Below are 20,244 nucleotides of genomic sequence, written 5' to 3' on the forward strand. Positions count from 1 at the left end.
TTCTCTTTAATGTTCCAGAAACTCATAGAAATGAGAGTATTGTCTCATGATGACCATGTCATTGAATTTATCTATGAATTGTTTTTTTATCCATTAGTCAGAAACATTTGGGTCTTCATGTTCAGGTCAGTGTTCACAAAATTATTTCCAATACAAATTGTATGTCATACATCACTGTATCTCAGATACTGTACCACCCAATTCAATTAAATAGTTGGGAAATGGACTAGCAATTAATAATACATCAAACACTTGAAACAGGTAAAACTTTGCGATAAACCTTTTTTTTTTTTTTTTGGTAAATGCTGCCATCCGTTTATGGAGTATAAAAACAAACTTCTGATTATATTTAGAGATATTTATCAGGGTTCACATAATATATCATCGCTGACCTGTTGATTGAATTCAGTACATTTCTGTTCATATTGGCTCTGTTCAATAGGCACAGTTTTTTGTTTAACAGAACAATTAAAATCAGACACAGAGTGAAATAAAAGTCCTGCACTTTGGTAATTCAATTTTTATTTGCAATAATATACATTCATGAGTTCAACACCTTTTAAACCTTGCACCACTGCGCATAAAGTCTTCTGGGCTGTACGAATGACCTTGGTGTCATTTTACATCTTAATCAGTCACAATAACTCATCGTTTTATTTCTGAAAGCATTATGGGATCAAAGATCAGGGTATGCTTTGCCATCTACATACAGAATGTCTGTTCTATTCTAATCTCAACACTTCATTATTTATCTGTACCTTTTCCCTTGGACAAAAACCTCAATTTTAATCAAAAGGTAATCGTAGGAATCTGGTGTTTAAAGATTTGGGGAATTATCTTGTAACATTTCGATGATATAAAGGTGACCCCATGGCCCCCCCCCAGATAAAGTACCATGGCATTGTCTTCTGACACAGATGTATTTGTTGCAGAGCAGTTAGAAAACTGTTTCCACCTAGAGAGGCTTTGGTCTGGCTGGTCTTTGGATAATAAAGAGAGGGGAAAAAAGCTGTTCCACCGTTCTAAGGATTAACCATCCATCTCATTGGCCCTTCCAGGGAGTTAGGCAGTTAACATATACCCATGTGTACCCATATAACCATACTCCTATATACCCACCTGTGCTAATATACTACAGTTTCTTCACACTGTAAGTGACAGCAACATTACAGACCAGTTTTAAAAAGCAAGATTTCTATGTCAGTAACATGTAAATATATGAAAAAAGGAAACTGTCAAAATAGTAGAAAAAACAACAATGACCATAATTAGTCAGCTAATTGTTTAATAAACCAAAAAAAAGACAAAATATGTTTTTTATTATTTTGTTTTATCAAATAGTAATTTCTGTTTTGAGTAAGACAATAATACAGAAGTATTTCAGTTTTGTACCTTTTGTATTTTGCTTTATAATATCTAACTATGAAAAGTTAAATGTCTCTCAGGCAGTCTAAGGCACTTGAGATTCCTACCAGCCTCCCCCAACATGGGCTGCAGCACGTATCGGAGATCCCCCTGAGACATTAGAACAAGCCGTTCAGAAATTGAAAAGGGAAATTCAGGGGTTTCGCTCCTGCATCACTTCAAAGGGGCAAAACAGGATGGTAATTGGCAGTGGTTATTTTCTATTAGATGCTATTGCAGAGCTGGCACCAGAATATCAAATATCTCAATACTTTGGACTTAGAACACTATCTGCCTATCGCTATTCCCACTGGGTTTGAGCAGCAAGGCATGGCTTTGCACAGATTAACAGAAGTCTGGGCATCCATTAATTGCATAAACTCTTTTTTATATCTATAAATTATGTCTCCAGGGAAACTAAACTAATATGCAACAGCTCATTTTCAGTGAATGACCGTTTTGTACTCAGTTCTCTAGCCGGAGTGGCAAAGACGGTCCAAAAAGGGGTGTCAGTGTCCAGCTGCCACATTGTTCATAAGGCAGAGTCTCAGTTTTAGCCAGTATCTCCTTGATTTGTCTATTGTCAAAGCTTGATAAATGACCTTGTTTTCAAAATAAGTCATTTTTAATTTTCTCCAAAGAAGTGCAACCCTGCTTTGAGGTACAAACTCATCCACAGGAGCTATTACAGCAAATTAGATGCTGTGTATATAGTATGTTTATTTTTTGAGCCATTTGTGCTGTTCAGCCTAGATTTAACATATTGCAAGAGCAGAAGAATCTCAGCTCAACCATTTAGTACTGCATACTCACGTAGCTTTGGTGAAACTCAAAGCACTGCCATGTGTCAAATTAGTTTTGCCTTTAGCTTGGAGCTGTTGTGTATTTCATACTGTCAGTGTTACATTTTTACAGTAACTTTAAAATGTTACTTTTTTATACATTTGTTTTGAAATAATGATTATAATCCATTGAAATGTACGTGACTGACACCCTGTTGGCAGGCAGTACATTCTTGATACTATACTGTACAATCCAATATTTGCATAGAAAATATAGAACATAAAACAAACATACAATAAAGGAAACCATGTATTGGTTAATTAACTTTTAACAAGTGTGTACACAATCCAAATGTCGCTCTACTGCTGTTTTCCTAATCTGTTCTTGCCGGGGGAAAAAAACTGAGAAGGGCCTCTTTCAAGAGAGAGGTGTTATCAGTTATAGTTACCATTTAAATCTTTACCTCTACCCCCATCGGACAATGCCTGTCACACATGCTGCACACCAATGTACCTAACTCCCATTAATCTGCACACAAGTTTTTTACTGTCATTGTGTGGCTCCAGTTAAAACTCTAAGTAACTATTGTTAGTAATCCACAATCTAAGTCCAAGTCTATATTCCTAGATGTATTGCTAGGTGTTGATATACTGTAGGTATCTCAGAAGAGCTTATCACTTTATATAAAGAATGTGGACAAACTAAGCCTTTTTATTTACCAGATTTACTGACTGGCTTTCAATCTATTCCAGTCCAGGACCTTGTTCCAACCGAGGTTTAAATAGGGACAAGCTGAACAAGCTCTGGACTAGAGATCCTCAAGTGACTATTACATAACTAGATCATATTTGGTTAGAACCTGAACTTGAAGAGAGAAACCAGAATCATACCAGATCATTAAACCTTTGTTTCATAGGGGAAGAAACAGGCTGAGACATGGCTTGAAAAGTCTGCTTCGAGACAGTCCCGTCACAAGGTATAGTAGAGATCCTGGGGTGCCATCAGGGATGTGTGGATTTCATTCAAGAGAACTCTATCAACCTCTTGTGGTCGCTGTAGGGAATTCTTATTTTGCTGCCCAGTAAAATTCCCAGAGTGGATCTTTAGGGAAGAAAAACTTTGTGTTAATATGTCAATAAGTTTAATAAAATTAAATATGAACTAGCAGACTATTTCATTTTGAATTTCTTTTTCTGACACACTCGGTGACTCGTGACTTTTCTAGATTTTGGAAATGCATGTTCCAAGCATACAACACCTGGAGGGAGTAGACCAGTGCCAGTTTGGTATATTTATCCTTGTTCCATGAGTCAAAATTGCTCAAATTCAAAGCATAAACTGAACAATCATCATCTTACGGAGACAGAAGTACTGCTTCATTATCTTGTGTAATCATGTTGCACGTCCTGTGTTAAGTTATGCTTATCACACAACTTCAGAAGAAATAACGCTTACAAAAAGCTAACTAGGAAAAGGGCACAGAGCTACATCAGTGCTTCTCCAGAAGTCTAAAGTACATTATTAGGAATTTCACAACACAATTCTCAGAATAATCAGATTTTTTTTTTTTTTCTGTTCCGCTATGGTCAAATGTTTTGCATCCCATAGAATTTTAGGATTGAGACATAAAAATATTTAAAAAAAAATGTTTTAAAATGAAACATAATTTGTTTTTTTCTTATATTTAACATAATGTAATCAAAGAAACTACAAAATTATATCGCAAAAGTCTACCAGAATCCATAATAGTAGTACAGTATTTCATGTTAAATTTCGGAAATGTCACATTTTTCAATTTTTGTCAGCTTTTCATTAAGTATATGGAAAACTACAAAGCAGTGTGTAATTCATTATGTTAAAGTAACATTGTTCGGCAGGTTTCATTCGACTTTATGAAGGAAAATTAGCTCATTCTATATTCACTTTGGAACTGATCAGTCAAGAACCAGGAGTATGGGCCTTTCATGTGGAAACAGTATTGTCAAAGAGAAGACCTGCATGCTGGACAATGTTGGGAAACACTTATTGACACTGTTATAGTCCCTGTACTGTGGTATGTAAAACGGTTTATGAAAACAATACATTAAACCATATATTACTCCAGATTTAAAACCTAGTTGTCTAAATGATCATCTTTGCAAGATCGGCAAGAAAAAAATCAAAGCGGAATTTGAGCTCACCCGACATCCTGCTGTTAAGAGCAATAGCAGCTGTCTTGATAATGCACTACACAGCCTGGTGTGCAAAACAAAAATGACAGATCAGCGACCCCTGTAGCCTGGCCGGGCACCTGTGGGCCTGCCTGTAAGCTGCCCAGAGCTGCATGGTCCTCCGATGCTGTAGCTCTAAGGTGGCTGCATGGCTGGCTTTGTAAAAATACTCAGATATGGCCCATGGCTTTGGATTTAGTCTGTTTCATTTTATTGTTGCATTTATTAATATTTCTGCATAATATTTGAAAAAAACTAACAGATCATAAACCATTGAAATCCCCAACCCTTTAGAGCCATTCTTCCGATGTCATTCATGCCCTTACCTCACACCCTCATTCACCTGTTTGTGGACTATATGCAACAAGAGAACTCAGACATAATCCATTAACTATAGTTTGTACAAAAACAGTCTCAACTGCAGCCCTACATTTTATACATTTCAGCAGCTTTTAGGGAATGACTCTTGCAGATTTGAAGTTTGTATTGTTTTGCGATATGTCTCCAGATTGGCTTGTAGACAATACATCGACTGAGCCCTAAAGCTACTGGAAAGGTCATCTAATCCAGGCCCATGGACATTAAAAGGGGATTTGTCCAAAGAATGGGCAGCATTGACTGGGATTTGCAGGATCCCACTAGAACACTTCAGAAGCTCTGAAGTATTAGAAACAAGTTGTTATAAAAGCAGCCAGAACTGCAGAAGCTGTGTTGTGTGCTCAAGTAGGGAGGACAGGAGTGATAATGAGGGGCTGTCAACTGTCACTAAAACTTGGTTAGATGTACAGCACATCACTGTCAAGCTGCTTTCTATAAGGCAGTTTAGACCCAGATGACAGAAGCTCTTGTCAAGGAGATACATTTTAGCAATATTATAATACCTGGCTTTGAGTGGTTCACAAATAAAAGCAAACACTTTGGCAGATTTGCCAGTCATCCCTGATTTAAAGACACCTGTGCAGAAGGATAGCCTGTTAAGACTGTAGTATTATTGTAAAAAATGTACATTTCTGTTACAAACATTGAAAGCCTCTTCACTTCACTCTACTAGCACAAGCATGTTTTGTTAAAAACTGCGTGATGAGGTGCCCACCCCTTGTATATTAAATAAATATATATATCCATAATATATTAATAATAATATATATAATATATATAATAATAATAATTATTTATTATTATTATTATTATTATTATTTATTATTATTATTTATATATTGTGTTTGTGTGCTGGAGGATGAAAGCCGTCCAACATTATTATTTATTATTTGAGACCAGCGAAAAGCCCACTCCGGGCTCATAGAAGGAAAGAAAAATGATGGTAGATTGAGAGCGAGAGCGAATGTTATCTGATTAGTGAAGATCCAAAAAGGTACTCGTTTTTGAGCAACACCGTTAGTGTAGCCCTTATCTTTTGTGTGTTTTGAATTTTTCAAATAAATATACTGCTGTAGCAGTTTCAGCCTCGTATCTACATGTGTTTGTGTATTGTTTTCCTGGTCTGACGTCACCGCTACAGCCATCTCTGCCACAAACTGGTATTCATTTTCACATCCCTAGAAAAATTATCACCCTACCCTATAATATTTTTGTTTGTTTTTCTTAACTTCACTGTATCCCCTGTTACTGTAATACAGAGGTGGAAAAGACTCCTCAATACATGTTAGTGACAGGTACTGACAGCTCATCGTAACCCACACCTCACACACCATTCTGTCACATTTTTGATGAAGCCAAAAGACATTTGTCTTCCAGTACAATGCTATGTGGTCTGTTGTACTCTGGTTTACTACAAATGTAAGTAGTACCTGTTTCATTATCTGCATCCAAAATAATGCAAATGCTGTATAAGACATTGTTTCTGTCCAGAAGTGATAACTTGGGAAGTTGTGGGACCCAGTGTTAAAAAAGAACATGCTTCACAATATATCACCCACAAATGATGGGCAAGTGCAGTAATACACATTATTAACCAACCAGACACAAGGTATTCAGCTTTATTACAGCACTTGGAGTCACTTGTGTACCTGTTCTCTGCGCATGGAAACCACATTTTCACAAATGTTCACTAGTAATCTTCAAAAACTGCACGAGTACTTTACACATCGCTAATTTACATATCAACCCTCACCTTTCCTATTCATTTGGAAGACATCGGGTGAAAAGCCTGGTTTACTCAAGTAAAATAAACTGAGCAAAAGGAAAAAAAAAAACATTTTACACAAGACATTTTTCTTGAGCAAATGTCTCGAGCTAAAAAAAATCAAGCATGGAAACTTCACTATTGACAGAGATAAACCCATTCAACTTCAATCCAGCAGCTTTCTATAGAAAACAACACATACAAAACATCCAGAAAATCCCAAAATGTCATAAATTTTACGAAATAAATGGCTCTTTTACAAAAGAGTTACATTCAAATCTGAAAAAGGTGCCAAAATTACATCAGAAAGAGTTATGTGCCTATAGTGTTGATGACATAACACATGTCTCACAACATTGTATAGGAGTGAAATGCTAACTTCTAACCACATTTGTCACCTGTCTTTTCACAACTGTATATGTTTCCTCGCCACTGAACTGAAAAACACCTACATCACATAAACCATTCAAATTCAGGAGAGACTCCTGTACTGCACAAATGCCAAAAGCAAATCCAGATATAAAACCACAATGAAGGCATTCCTAAGCACTTCTCTTTGCTCAGGTATTTGCTCCTAAACAGCTTGCTTTAGCTCTCAGGTTTGAGACAAGACTGGCCTTTAGACCAAGCAGACAAATAGCTCTCTTCTATAAACCGTGCTAACTTGTTTATGTGTTTGAATAAAATGATTAATTGACTGCAACCCCACCTCCCCCCACCCAAAAAACAACCTTTAAGTGAAATTCTGGCCACAGCACAGACTTTTTGAATGAAACCAGCCCTTCTAAATATCATCCACCTGTCTTTTTAAGACATAAATGCAGCAAAGAAAACAACAATGAAAAACAATTTTCAAAAGCGAAGCTCTATTACACCATTGGTTTACATATGCACAAATAAAACATATTATTTGTACAGTAATTCAAACCAAGAGGAAATGACACAATGGGTCTCTTTACATTAACCTACAGTGTCTCTGTGGTTTTGTTTGCCAAGGTGCACTAATTCAATAGCAGCTGAGTTTACTTTTAATGTATGTTCACTTGTTAAATAGCCACATATAAATAATAGATTCAACATCTATAAAAAATAAGCCGCATGGGTTCAAATGAAAATCTGCTTATGATGTTTGTATTGCACTGAATGTTTGTGTCAAATGGCCATGCATTTGAGAATTGAGAGGTCTACTGTATTAATTTGGTCATCCAAGAAATTATAAATGATAATTCCATTACCAAATATCACCAAATGAAAGCACATAGCGGATACTGGTTGCACTGGCAATTGTGCACATTCTTATTTAACTCCCAAATCATTTCCAGAAACAGTTTCCAGAAACTAATAAACATTTATTCTAAATGGAAAATATTTCTCAAGAGATGTTTTCCATATGTATCAAACTGTAGTGTGTTGCAATGTGATGAAGCTGTAATCTACTGCAATGATCAATATGGTCTCTGGTATTCTGGGTCAGTTACAAATGGTTAAAGTCATTTTTTACGGGACTGTTTAATTTTTCTTCTTACAAAATGTATAGGACAAACCCTGTGTATCCCAATCAAAGTCGAGAGGATCTTCCCTATCTTCCAGCTGTATCAGTTCCCAGCGAGAGCACCGTCCTGAAACAGAAGCCCTTTCCGAAAAGGTTAAAAGATTGCTGCTGCATTTAGATTGCTGCAGCTGGAATGAGCTGGAACTCAACTGAGCTGAAGAAATGTAAACACCAATGCTAGAACAAACACAGACCCTATACAGAAGCGAGCCCTTCTCTCCCTGGTGTGTGTGGTATATATATATATATATATATATATATATATATATATATATATATATATATATATATATATATATATATATTTATCAATGTGTACCTACTGGCTGGTTATTAACTTCACACACAGCTGGTGGGAAGGGCTAGGAAGTTACCTCTTAAATAACATTTGAAGTTGTGTCACACACCCTTGGTGGAAGGGCTAAGAAGTCCCATTGTAAACGTTTGCAACCGTGGAGTCCTGTGGACCAGTGGGATTTGAAATGGAAGTCTTCAAATAATCGGTGTGCCACACTGAGTCTAGATGTTACCACCCTGGGATATTATTGAAACTTTCATGTTAACTCCTGTAGATATATAATATAATATTATTATATATATATATAATATATATATATATATATATATATATATATATATATATATATATATATATATATATATATATATATATATATATATATATATATATATATATATATATATATGTGTGTGTGTGTGTGTATATATATATACACACACACACACACACACACACACACACACACACACACACACACACACACACACACACACACACACACACACACATTGTCAACTGATCTATACAAAAAAAAAAAAATCATGTCACTGTCTGTGTTTACATTGGCTCCTTGACTGATGAGGTGTATTAATTCCTCCTATTATATTAAGGGTGTAAGTTAATTAAGGTTATGAATTCACTGTTAGGCCATTTTGACATTAACAATCATACTCTGTGTTTCATGGCTTCTGATTAAGATGGAAAGAAATCCCCTAAAAGGTTCTGTTAACTGTTACTCAAAACAAAAAGATAGAGAAAAGCAAAAAGCAACATGCACACAATCCTGCATGTTTTCATACTTCTCATTCTTTACACAGCCTCCTTAAGTGCTCTGTTGCTTGTTTTAACACTTATCTTGAAAAAAAATCCTACACACACGTTGTACGATAACAATCTATGAGTCACACCATGGTGTACCTCTTCAGGTGAACTCCTGACTTATGAAGGGAAGGCAAGGTAGAAACAGAACTATTACTTAACAGCTATTTTGAGTTATACATTATCAATTTTACATTTTTAAAATCAGAAAATCCTAGTCTTTTCAAAAGCACTCAGCTCCCCTTTCTGTATTCAACTTTTTTTAGGCTTAAAGTAGCTTCAAATGTGTATGTTTTTTTCACCTTTCCCTTACCAGTATATACAATCTTTCTGAGTTGCCCCAATATTAAATTGCTGTATTTTTTCTCTGTATCTGAATTATAGTGTTCCCTGTTCTATAGTCAAGTCTACTAGTTCAATAGTAGAGAATATTGACAGCCAGTATTGTTTGTGTATTGGGATGCTGCAGTTCAGTCTATGCAATACAGAGTGTAAGCCAGTATAGACTCAGGGAAGGGAACCGAGCTGTACCTCCAATTCATATGATTCCTCAAACATTAGCTTAACATTATACATTGGTTATGTTTTTCCTTTATAATTCTTAATTTAACGCTTATTTAATTAATTTAACTAGCTGCTGTGCTTGATTTTCAGAATTCTAAAATAGTGCCTCAAAAAGCCAAAGCTACCTCCTTTTTATATGTAATGAGTGTCTTGAGCTTAAGTTAAATCTGGTTTCTCCTTTAAGCAGTTTTTCTTAACGTTTCTGTATTTTGCAGCTGTCTGCAATGTGAAACAGAAGCTGCAATGTTACCTTTCAGAATCAAACTGTCCTCGTGGCAGCCTTGCGCCAGAAAAAACCTACTTTGATTTACTTTCTCACTGCTTGTGCAGCAATCTGATGGTGCTCTTTCAAACTCCCTGCAGAGTGGGAATGTTTGGACTGCTGGAAGTGAAATCCTGTTTTCTCTTCTTCAGACAGGCAGGAACAAGCCGTGCGTTCCAGTCATTGTTCACCTGTTAGTCGTTCCTGGCACTGTCTTTCAGATAACAGCGGGTATGCCCTGAGGTTCCCTTAGTAGGTATCCACATGAAAACACTGGAAAACTCTTCAATTCTCTGAGAAAAAGACTGCGCTCAGCGAGTCATTTACACTGTATACCTCTTTTTTTCTTTAAATGCTTAATACTTAATTCAAATTAATTCTGTATATATATATATATATATATATATATATATATATATATATATATATATATATATATATAAATTTATTGCGGTTAACCTGTTATCGGTTTAACGTAAAATAGCAAGTTTGCATTTATCTCCTGTATAGGTGTTAGCATGCTCTAAAACATCAAATATATCACCACACAGGTTGTGTACATACTGTACACTTTAAAAAAAACAAAAACTTCCATCGGCACATAATTTTCATAGTAAACATATGAAACTTAGTTGACACATAGTAACATTACAACATTCTCATTTTTGTTTGCTTGTCATTTTGTTTAATATGTACTTAAGGGGGAAGTCATTCTCCTGGGTGTTCAAACTCATACTGCCAAAGGTGTTTACTATCAGATCCTCATTTTCCTCTGTCTTCAGTGTGCCATATAACACCCTGCAGACCAGCTCTCATGTATAATCTAATCCACAATCAAATTGTCTGTTTGCTGTCTGTTTGCCAGCTGTAGAATGGAAGTTACGGGATCCGGAAGGCACATAGATTTCAATTTATTACCAAGACTTTTCACAAGCCAGCTGGTTTACATAGATCTTAGCTTATCACTGCCGATGACCACAGTCAAAATCATACACATGTAAAGCCAGATAACACAATATCAGGCATAGCAGGCTTGCTTTATTTACTAAAGTTGATAGATTGATTGGGATTGTTACAGCCAATCAGTATACAAAGCCGTTCAGTTATACAACAGTGCAAGTCAGCCCAATCTTGTATGTATTTATTTACCGGGATACACAGCCATATTACGCAGTGTCAACACAAATGCACATGTGTCAATATGTAATTATTACTCACTGTGATGGTTTAAGCGAAATTATTTACAGGTCCCTTTTTGTTACCTTTTTGGCTTACCTTGTAAAAGTACTACGACTTGGAGTGCAGGGGAGGTATGTTGCTTGATTATTTTATATAAATACAGGGAGAGTACCTTGACATCTTCAGATAACAGCTTCCTCACTGTCCATCTAAAGACTATCGCCAGAAGGCTCTCAATCTTTGCAATAACCTTCCCTGGATAATCCCATCCTTTCTGCAATCCGAGACTAAAACGGCAGCATTTCAGTCTGTTTTACTTTGATCTGTTTCTGTTAAGATTCCAGGCTCAGACTGGAGTTTGTTGTCTAAGGTTTTAATCAAACTTTTGTTTCAGAGAGTCATCTTGAGGTGTACATGCTAAGAACTCTAGAAATAAAAACACCATTCTATTATATCTCTCATTTTCTGAGGTGACAGTGTTCGATCCTACAGTATGCAATGACCCCTGGGAGATGTTGCTTTTTCCAATGCTACTCAGCAGTCTAATGATTTAAAATCGCCTGGAATAGAGTGAATTCCACTTCATTCTGAACCAGTTAAAGATTATTGATTTAATATATACTGGATGATGTTGTGTTTATGCAAGAGGCTGTTTAAAGCTAATCAGACCTATGTCAGTCCTGCCCAGATCACACTCACTAAACAAGCACAATGCAGTGTCACAGCACAGGGTTTAGTATAACATGGATGTGCTGCAGTGTGTCCACGACTCTCACTACAGAACAAGCCAGTGCAATTAGTGCCACTAATCAATGGATCTTGACAGCAAAGGAGCCACTGTGTTTCTGTGCAGTGAATGGCTGTGAGCTTTCACTGTGATGTCATGTTAGCGGATTGCCCCAGCGAAAATGCTGAGCCCAGATTTCAAGCCATCTGTGTGGTTGTGTTGCTGCACTTGTTTATGCCTGTCTGCACAGAGAACCACATGGCACTCCCAACAGTATCCATGAAAAATATCTGGTTTATTACTTTCAAATCTATAGCCCAAGAAAGTGCTAATTCATCAGCATTGATTGGTCTGATATGAATTGATTAGGCCCAGTAATTATGGTGTAAATAAAAACATTGTAGGTGTCTCAATGAAACAGTCTGAGCAAGCTGTGATCCTTGATGACGAACTGTAATCTGCAATAGGGATTACTACAGTACACAAGACATTGGATTATTAGAAATAAGAACACCCCATTACTGTGCTGTAATGCCCCCAAAAGCTATTGTTTCAACAGCTCTGATTGTGTTTCTCCTAATGCTGCTGAGCAGTCTAATGATTTAACATTGCCTCGAAGAGAGTGAATCCCACTTAATTCTGAAGCGCTTCAAGATTACTGGTTTAAAATGATGCTGGATGATGTTCTGTTTACTCCAGAAGCTGTTTAAAGTTAATCACTCTCATGTCATTGTCCTCAATCACCAAACAAACACAATGCAGAGCGACATTTGGATGAAACTTGATTAAGTCAGTTTGATGGAGAAGCCTGATCCTTCTGGGGTTGATCCAAAGTGGAACACAGGAACTTTTGGCCATCCATACACGCCTGATAATTTTTGGACACAATCATCAACCTCCTTTAATGAATACTTGAGTGAGGGGTCAATGTTTCTGACTTCCTTGATTTGCTTCTTACTACGTGTAAAGTGTGCTACAGTACTGTACAACTAAATCAACAGCATCTAAAAGCAAGTGTACCAGACAAAAATAAATAGAGAATTTACACAGTTCAACAGCATACCGACATCTCAAAAGCAGAGTACAGTTCAGTACACAGTTTGATAGTCTAGCCTTATGTTTGTTTAATATTGTAAAATACTTTAGTTTCGAAACTTAAAAGTGCTAACGGATTCCAGACAGCTCATTAGTTTAGGCAAGTTGTTTTTTCGATTGTCTCTTGAATTATTGTGGCAAACACATGTCAATAATATTATTAAACATACCGTTCTGGAGTACTTGGTAATTAACTGCATAACTATTACGAAAGTTTAGCATCATCCTATACAATTAACACATTTTCCTTCATAAAGTCGAATGAAACCTGCTGAATAATGTTACTTGACATATTGAATTACATAAAGCTTTATAGTTTTCCATAAACTTTTGCAATATCATTCTGTACTAGTTTCTTTGATTACATAAAGTATGTAAATTATGTTCACATAGTTTGTTTATATATATATATTTGTTATATATATATATATTATATATATATATATATATATATATATATAGTATATATATATATATAATATATATAATATACAATATATATAAATGAGCAATAATGTGCATGAAAATAAGTGCCAGCATTGATTCAAACCAAGCAAACAAGGAAGTAATAGTTAATTATCTTATTAAATTCACAGTGACAGAATAGCTGCAAGGTAACCTCGGCTGATCCATGCTCAGTAGAAAACAAGTCGAAACATCCCAAACATGCTTAACCACACAGCAAGCAGACGGCTCAATTTCTACCTTCTGCTATGTGAGCAGTGCTTGTCAAGTAACTTAATTCACGCTTGGTTAAAAAAGCAATATATTATTTCACTTGTTGATGATTTGTCTGGTAGCGAGATCTTATAATAAATCTTATTTGGCATGCAGTGCATAAAGATATTGCCAAACTCCCAAGAAGTGTAAATATCAAATAATTTGCTGTTGTAAAGGCTGTAAAAAACATGCTCTTATTTCTCGTCAGGAAAACAATGTTCTTCCAGGTTTTTGCTGTTAGTATTAGTATCGTGTCCATTTTAGGACATCCTCAGTCATCACCCCTCCTCGAGCCAGTCGTCACCCCTCCTCGAGCCAGTCGTCAGTCATCAGTGTAGCTGCTGATTGGTGCATGAGTTTTTACCTTTCTTCAGCATTTAATATGTATAATGTAAAAGTTATGATGTGCAATTTCATTATTTTAATTTGTTTGGGGGGGTGAGGATTGACTAGAGAAGGGGTGACGACTGATTCAAAGAGGGGTGAGGATTGACTCGAGGATGGGTGACGACTGAGGGTGTCCTAAAATGGACACCGTACAATTGGTTTCTAACACTCACTGTGCTTCAAGTGTTAGATTAAGACCTGCCTGAAGCCCTACTGTGTGTGCAGTGTAGAATGAGTGTTATGTTAACTTACAACCACTAGTGTGAATAATAAGTCGCTGATCCTCATGAAAATGTGAGAGGTTACACTTTTCTGAAAGAGCAGGTCCTTTTCAGGTTCATCTTCATGGGAAATGGCACGGGCTTTTGCACACAATGTCTTTCATTGCTTGTAAAATTATTTAATTGTAATTATGCCACTAAATATAATGAGATGGGAAATTTCGCTGAACGAAGCTTAGCATCTTCAATGGGTCAAAGTTCCTCTTCGCGCAGAAGCAGAAGTTGGCGGCTATGGCATCAATTGTATTCTAGGGAATCAAAAGAGTTGCAGCAGAACTGTAGAATCCTTTAGACCCGTCTGACAGTGCCATTCTGAACCATTGTGAAACCTATTAATTGGATTTGCTGTGAACTTCCAAGGTCTGAACGAAAAACAAAACCTTTTATCTTGCTTGAACTTTTATATACTTCTGAATGCTTCAGTATTTGCACACCTGTATTTATTTACAAGCATCTAAAAACTCTTTGATATACAGTTTTTATTTTGAACTTCAGTCTGATAATCCAGCATTGTTAATAAACAAACTCAAATTCAAACGTGTATATGCCAAATTGCATTCCACAAGTGACTTTGTATTAACTTTGTAATTATTTATTACGTTTATTAGGGGTGATAGCAAATTCTTTTTTCTTTACTTTTTCAGTTTTATTTGTTTTCTCTAAGACTGTTGTCCTGCATTTATTTTCTTTATCTTTTTTTGCAAGTATTTTCTGCTGTACTAGTTTTGTAGTGATTCATAATTTTCAATAGATAAGCTTGTTTTATAAAGAAAAGTAAGAAACTTAGACTTGCTGATACCCACTGGAGGTAGAAGATTACTGAGGTCCAATCCAAACCGTCACAATGTCTATTTGATTCTCATTCTCAGGCACACATTGTTGGCAGCTCCTATTTCCATACATTTCACTATTGACACAGAAAAAGGAAAGACGGAAACAAGGCATTACTGATTTGTATCACAAAACTACATATTAAATATGAAGAACACATTATAAAGGGGGAGAACTGTATTACTTACAGTTGCTGTTCACAGCTATTGAAACAAAAAAAGTACCCCTTAAAATAAAGCGTGCCCTTGTAAGCAGTAATAAGTAGAAAAAGTATTAGTATAATCCAAGGTGTTCAAAGCACATGTGCAAGATGCACAGTTCCTTCAACATGGCTCCTAGTAACGATTCAGGCTTGAAGCGCTATTCTACAGGAGTGGTGCATGAGACAGTGTTCACCCTGTTCCCTGTCCCACTGCCAGGACTCCCAGAAAAGAACACTCTGTACCCAAGCAGTACGCCGCAGGGATGCATTTTAACTGTTTACTCTGGACAGCTTTATACAGATAAAACCAGACGAAATAAATGTTGGCACATAACAACAGAAGTCTCTGAAATAATAATTTAAAAAAAAACAATTAAAATAATAATGACTTATTATTATTAAGTGAACTAAAAAAAAATGTTGTGGTAATTTTTTTATCTATACACTTCTTTACCCTGTTGTTCAATTGTAATGCAATGGTTCTGTGCTAAGGGGCAATGGGAGCCCAAGGGCAGCTACAATAATAGATAACATTGGTGGAATTGAACTGCAGTCATAAAAAAATAACTCCCTGCACCATGTCCAACTCCTGAAGCTAATGAAGGCATTAGCCAAAACTTTTAATAATTGTATGCAGCAGTGAACAGTCCTTTTGAGGGTGTCAAATGCAATCAATTTATATGGCACAAGCACATTTCTCATTGATCTGAATATGTCACTAGCTTTAGTGTATTTTCATTCCTTACGTCCCACATTGTGTGCTATATATATATATAGATATATATATTATATATATCTTATAATATATATATATATATATATTATATCCTGGTGCCCTACCTTATATATATATATATATATATATATATATATAGTGCACCTCATGTCTAACATCCATTTCCCTTTAAATCAAAGCTTTGTTGTATGAATTAAAGTTTCTTTTGGTGACCTTTTCTTTGATTGGGGTTCTTGGGTAAATTGCTCCTCTACCCCAGAGACTGATAGGCATCCTTTGTTTTTTACTTAAAAACTCCCATACTATAATCTGAATTTCAGCCATCCTGTTTACTACTCAGTACAAGTGTTCTTTTCATACCTTAAAATGTTAGACCTACAGTATACTAGATAGGGAATAATATTAAAGTCAATGTTAGGCCTACAGTATACTAGATAGGGAATGGTATTAAAGTGAATGTTAAGCCTACAGTATACTAGATAGGGAATAATATTAAAGTCAATGTTAGGCCTACAGTATACTAGATAGGGAATGGTATTAAAGTGAATGTAAAGTCTACAGTATACTAGATAGGGAATGGTATTAAAGTGAATGTTAAGCCTACAGTATACTAGATACGGAATAATATTAAAGTCAATGTTAGGCCTACAGTATACTAGATAGGGAATGGTATTAAAGTGAATGTAAAGTCTACAGTATACTAGATAGGGAATGGTATTAAAGTGAATGTTAGGCCTACAATATAATATAGACCTACAGTATACTATTATCCTCATTAAGAAGGTTTGGTAACCAGTTAACACATTATTAGTTTTGCAATGTTTTCATTATGTAAGAAAAGCCAATATCACTCTCTTGAGTTTATACTGTATGTGATTAGTGGTAATGGTATAAAAAATGTCCATCTATAGTCAATCAATGTAGACAATCAGTGTGTGAAAAGCAATACCTCTGTCAGTATATGTTCTTATTTTTCTGAAGAATTATGTTCATTAAAAGGGCGAGGGGGGGGGCCATATTTGAGGAAAACAAGGAAACTATAGCTTAAAGTGGCTGTACACTGTGGTTGGGCAATCTATCCAGGCTTCTATTTGCACAGCTCTGTATTATATCTGTCCAAGTGGCCTGGGGTAGTTATTTGGTTCTTGTATTCTCACAGCAGTGTATCTACATTGGCAGTGACACAGGTGGTAACAGTATCTTTGACTATGTCACAGAGGAGCATGTTGGATTTGTATGGCCTCTCAGCTTTCAGGGCAGTGTGTTCCCTGGGGACTCCTGTTTTCAGAGTCGATGCAGTTCAAGAGCTCCACTCACAAGAACACAGGAGAAGAATCCCCTTCCAGCTATATATCTCTGTGTTGTTCTAAAAAGAGAATTAGACCTTCAGGTCTTTATTTAATCTTTTTTTTTTTTTTCTATCAGCATAACAAGCGCTGCAAGATTTATTTTAAAACTTGAGGGGGAAGGGTTTACAAGTTTAGTCCTTGGACCTTGATTTTGCATTTTTTTTAGTTGACAGTTATTACTATATTTTCATTTCAGACCAAAAATAAATACATTTATACAAAACCAAAAAAAAACTAAAAAGCAAGCAAATGTTTTTTTTTTTTTTTTAATTTGTTTAAAAAAAAGAGGAAAACATTTAATGTCAGTCACATACCCACACACACACACTCACACTCATACAGTAGAAGGTTTTTTTGTGTGTCTACTGCCCTCTAGTGGATTTTCTAAAGAAATAGATTTTATAGGGATATGATGTTATGAAAAGCCAGCATTCCCTTCTTCAATATAGCTCAGTTTACAAACGTAGATATTCAGCTGTCTACAGTGTGTCATGCTTATTTCAATATTGAATATACCGTAGCTTATACTATTCCTAGAAATAAGACAGGTTTCCAAACTGCAATTTGCTTTAGTGACCAATGAGAGGTTGTACCCTGGTATGAAGAGTCATAGGTTATATTCCAGTAACCCTTAATATATTTTACTGAAGTATAAAATATGGTAAAAGTATAACATGTGAGCAAGCATGGTAAATAGTAATGCAAGGGGAAACCATAACAAACTGCAAAATGATCATTTTAAACGTAATCATATAGGGATTTGACAATAATATGCGCCTCAACAGTTTATGTTGTATTGGTAATGGTAGTTACAGCATGACTCATAAGAAATGACATCGTTCGCGTTATTTCTCACTATCATGCACAAATGACAAAAGCCTAATATACAGCAATGTGGCAGAACACCTTCTCTTTAAAAAGCAAACAAGTCCCAGGTAGAGGCCAGCTTAGCCTTCCTTTTTAATTAACTGTTTAATAAATAGGGACCTCCCCCCCCATTCAAGAAAGTGGTTTGTGTGTTTGCAAGGAAATAAGGAGAAAGAAGTGAAGCAGAAGGTTTTAAGGAAAAGTAAAGAGGCCTGTGTGTCTACCTTAAACACACAAGGTGCCTGGAATACCAGTGCTTCGCTTGCTGTAGGTATTCCTCATAAAAGGTAACAATGGCTTCTGAAGGATGGATACCAAAGTCAATGTTATGCCAGAAGATAACACAGTTCTGAATCTGTTTGTCAATAGGCTTCCTCGGAACTGGCTTTGTCACACATCTGGAGATAGGGGAAGTTTTAACCCTAAGGATAGCTCTTGGCAGGAATCACAAAGTCTTGTTTTACAGAAACTGGCAACTATTTAACTTTATTAAAGTCAACTTTAAAACAAGAGAACACATCAATTTAAAAGCCTTATAGATACATTTATGTTATTATTTCTATCATACTGAACAGTTAATTATGCAAAAGAAGATTGTTATTTACCACAGTCATTTACATCAATGAATCGTATGTTTGGCTAAGTGGGACTTCAAATATGTATATTGCAAATAGAAACTAATCTCTGCATTCTTATCTGAAAGAGCTAACAATACCAGTAAACCTAACCAAAAATGATCTGAAGGAGAAAACATCCAGGCACTTCTGTCCTGATGTGACCACACCCTTAACCAAATCAAAGCCCAATTAATCATTAATCATCATTTTGATATAGCCGTAACTTCTGCCTTCACCTGAATATCCATGTCTTACCCTATTTGTCCATCTCTCCATTGTGACTGAAAGGACCTCTCTAAACAACTGAGGGTCATTAGCCTAAATGTGTTCCTGAGCCATACCGCAAGCCAGCTATGATCCTTGGCACTGGAGTGGGGCTTATTAATTTATCCCCTTCTCCTTAGAAATCTGCACCCCAGATCGAAGCAAAAACATGCCAGGATTCTAATCTGAGGCAGCCATCTTCATCAAACACTTCCACTGCCTGGCCTTGGTAACTGATAAGCTCAGAGTCCAGAGACACTAACATTATACCAAGGTTTTTCAAATAGAGTCATAATGATGCCATTTGCTCTTTACCAACTCTGCAGTTTGATTACTTGTATTTGCTTCTTGTGAATTTAGTGTGCACTAAAGGTGAGATGAAGTCTGGGACTTTATATCAGACTGATGGTGCAGATAGACACCACATTTATTCTAAACAGAAAGAATGATCACTGGAAAAGGGTTCTAGGTGGGTGAACAACATTTCTTTTTGATATAGGACAGCAGGTGCTTTCACAATGTTCACTCTTTCAGTGGTGTAGGCTGACAGCTACAATGGACTTGTTAACTGTACCTAATCACAAAACAATCAAATAGTGTACTGGTTAGTAGCAATGTATGGTACCAATTCCCTGAGCTGGCCTCCACCTTAAAGAGGTGGAGAAAACATAAAGAGGTTATCTTAAGGGCTACTCTTTAAAGTGGGGGTCAGGCTTTTTGAGCAAAGGAGATATTTGGGTTCATTGTAAAAAGCAGTAAGAAGTTATCCGTTTGCTTTCTCTCTTACACACACACACACGCACGCACGCACACACGCACACACGCACGCACGCACACACACACACACACAGAATTATAGAGCCTTATAGCCAGCGTCAAATCCCTGCCATGCAATATCTATCTAGTGTATTTACTGTTCCCAGACACACAGTATCCAAGAAATGAAACTGT

At 36.1% G+C, this 20,244-nt stretch overlaps 1 long non-coding RNA gene across 1 annotated transcript; it reads right to left on the bottom strand.

Annotated features, from left to right (window-relative positions):
- Positions 1 to 490: 490 nt before the first annotated feature.
- LOC121330456 lies at positions 491 to 15,640 on the bottom strand. Its single transcript, XR_005951868.1, has 3 exons — positions 15,447 to 15,640; positions 15,231 to 15,334; positions 491 to 3,288 (listed from the first exon to the last, which is right to left on the bottom strand). It is a non-coding gene; the product is annotated as an uncharacterized LOC121330456 (long non-coding RNA).
- Between the last annotated feature and the right edge of the window lie 4,604 nt (positions 15,641 to 20,244).

The sequence above is a fragment of the Polyodon spathula genome, chromosome 18, assembly GCF_017654505.1.
Source record: "Polyodon spathula isolate WHYD16114869_AA chromosome 18, ASM1765450v1, whole genome shotgun sequence".
NCBI classification, from domain to species: domain Eukaryota; kingdom Metazoa; phylum Chordata; class Actinopteri; order Acipenseriformes; family Polyodontidae; genus Polyodon; species Polyodon spathula.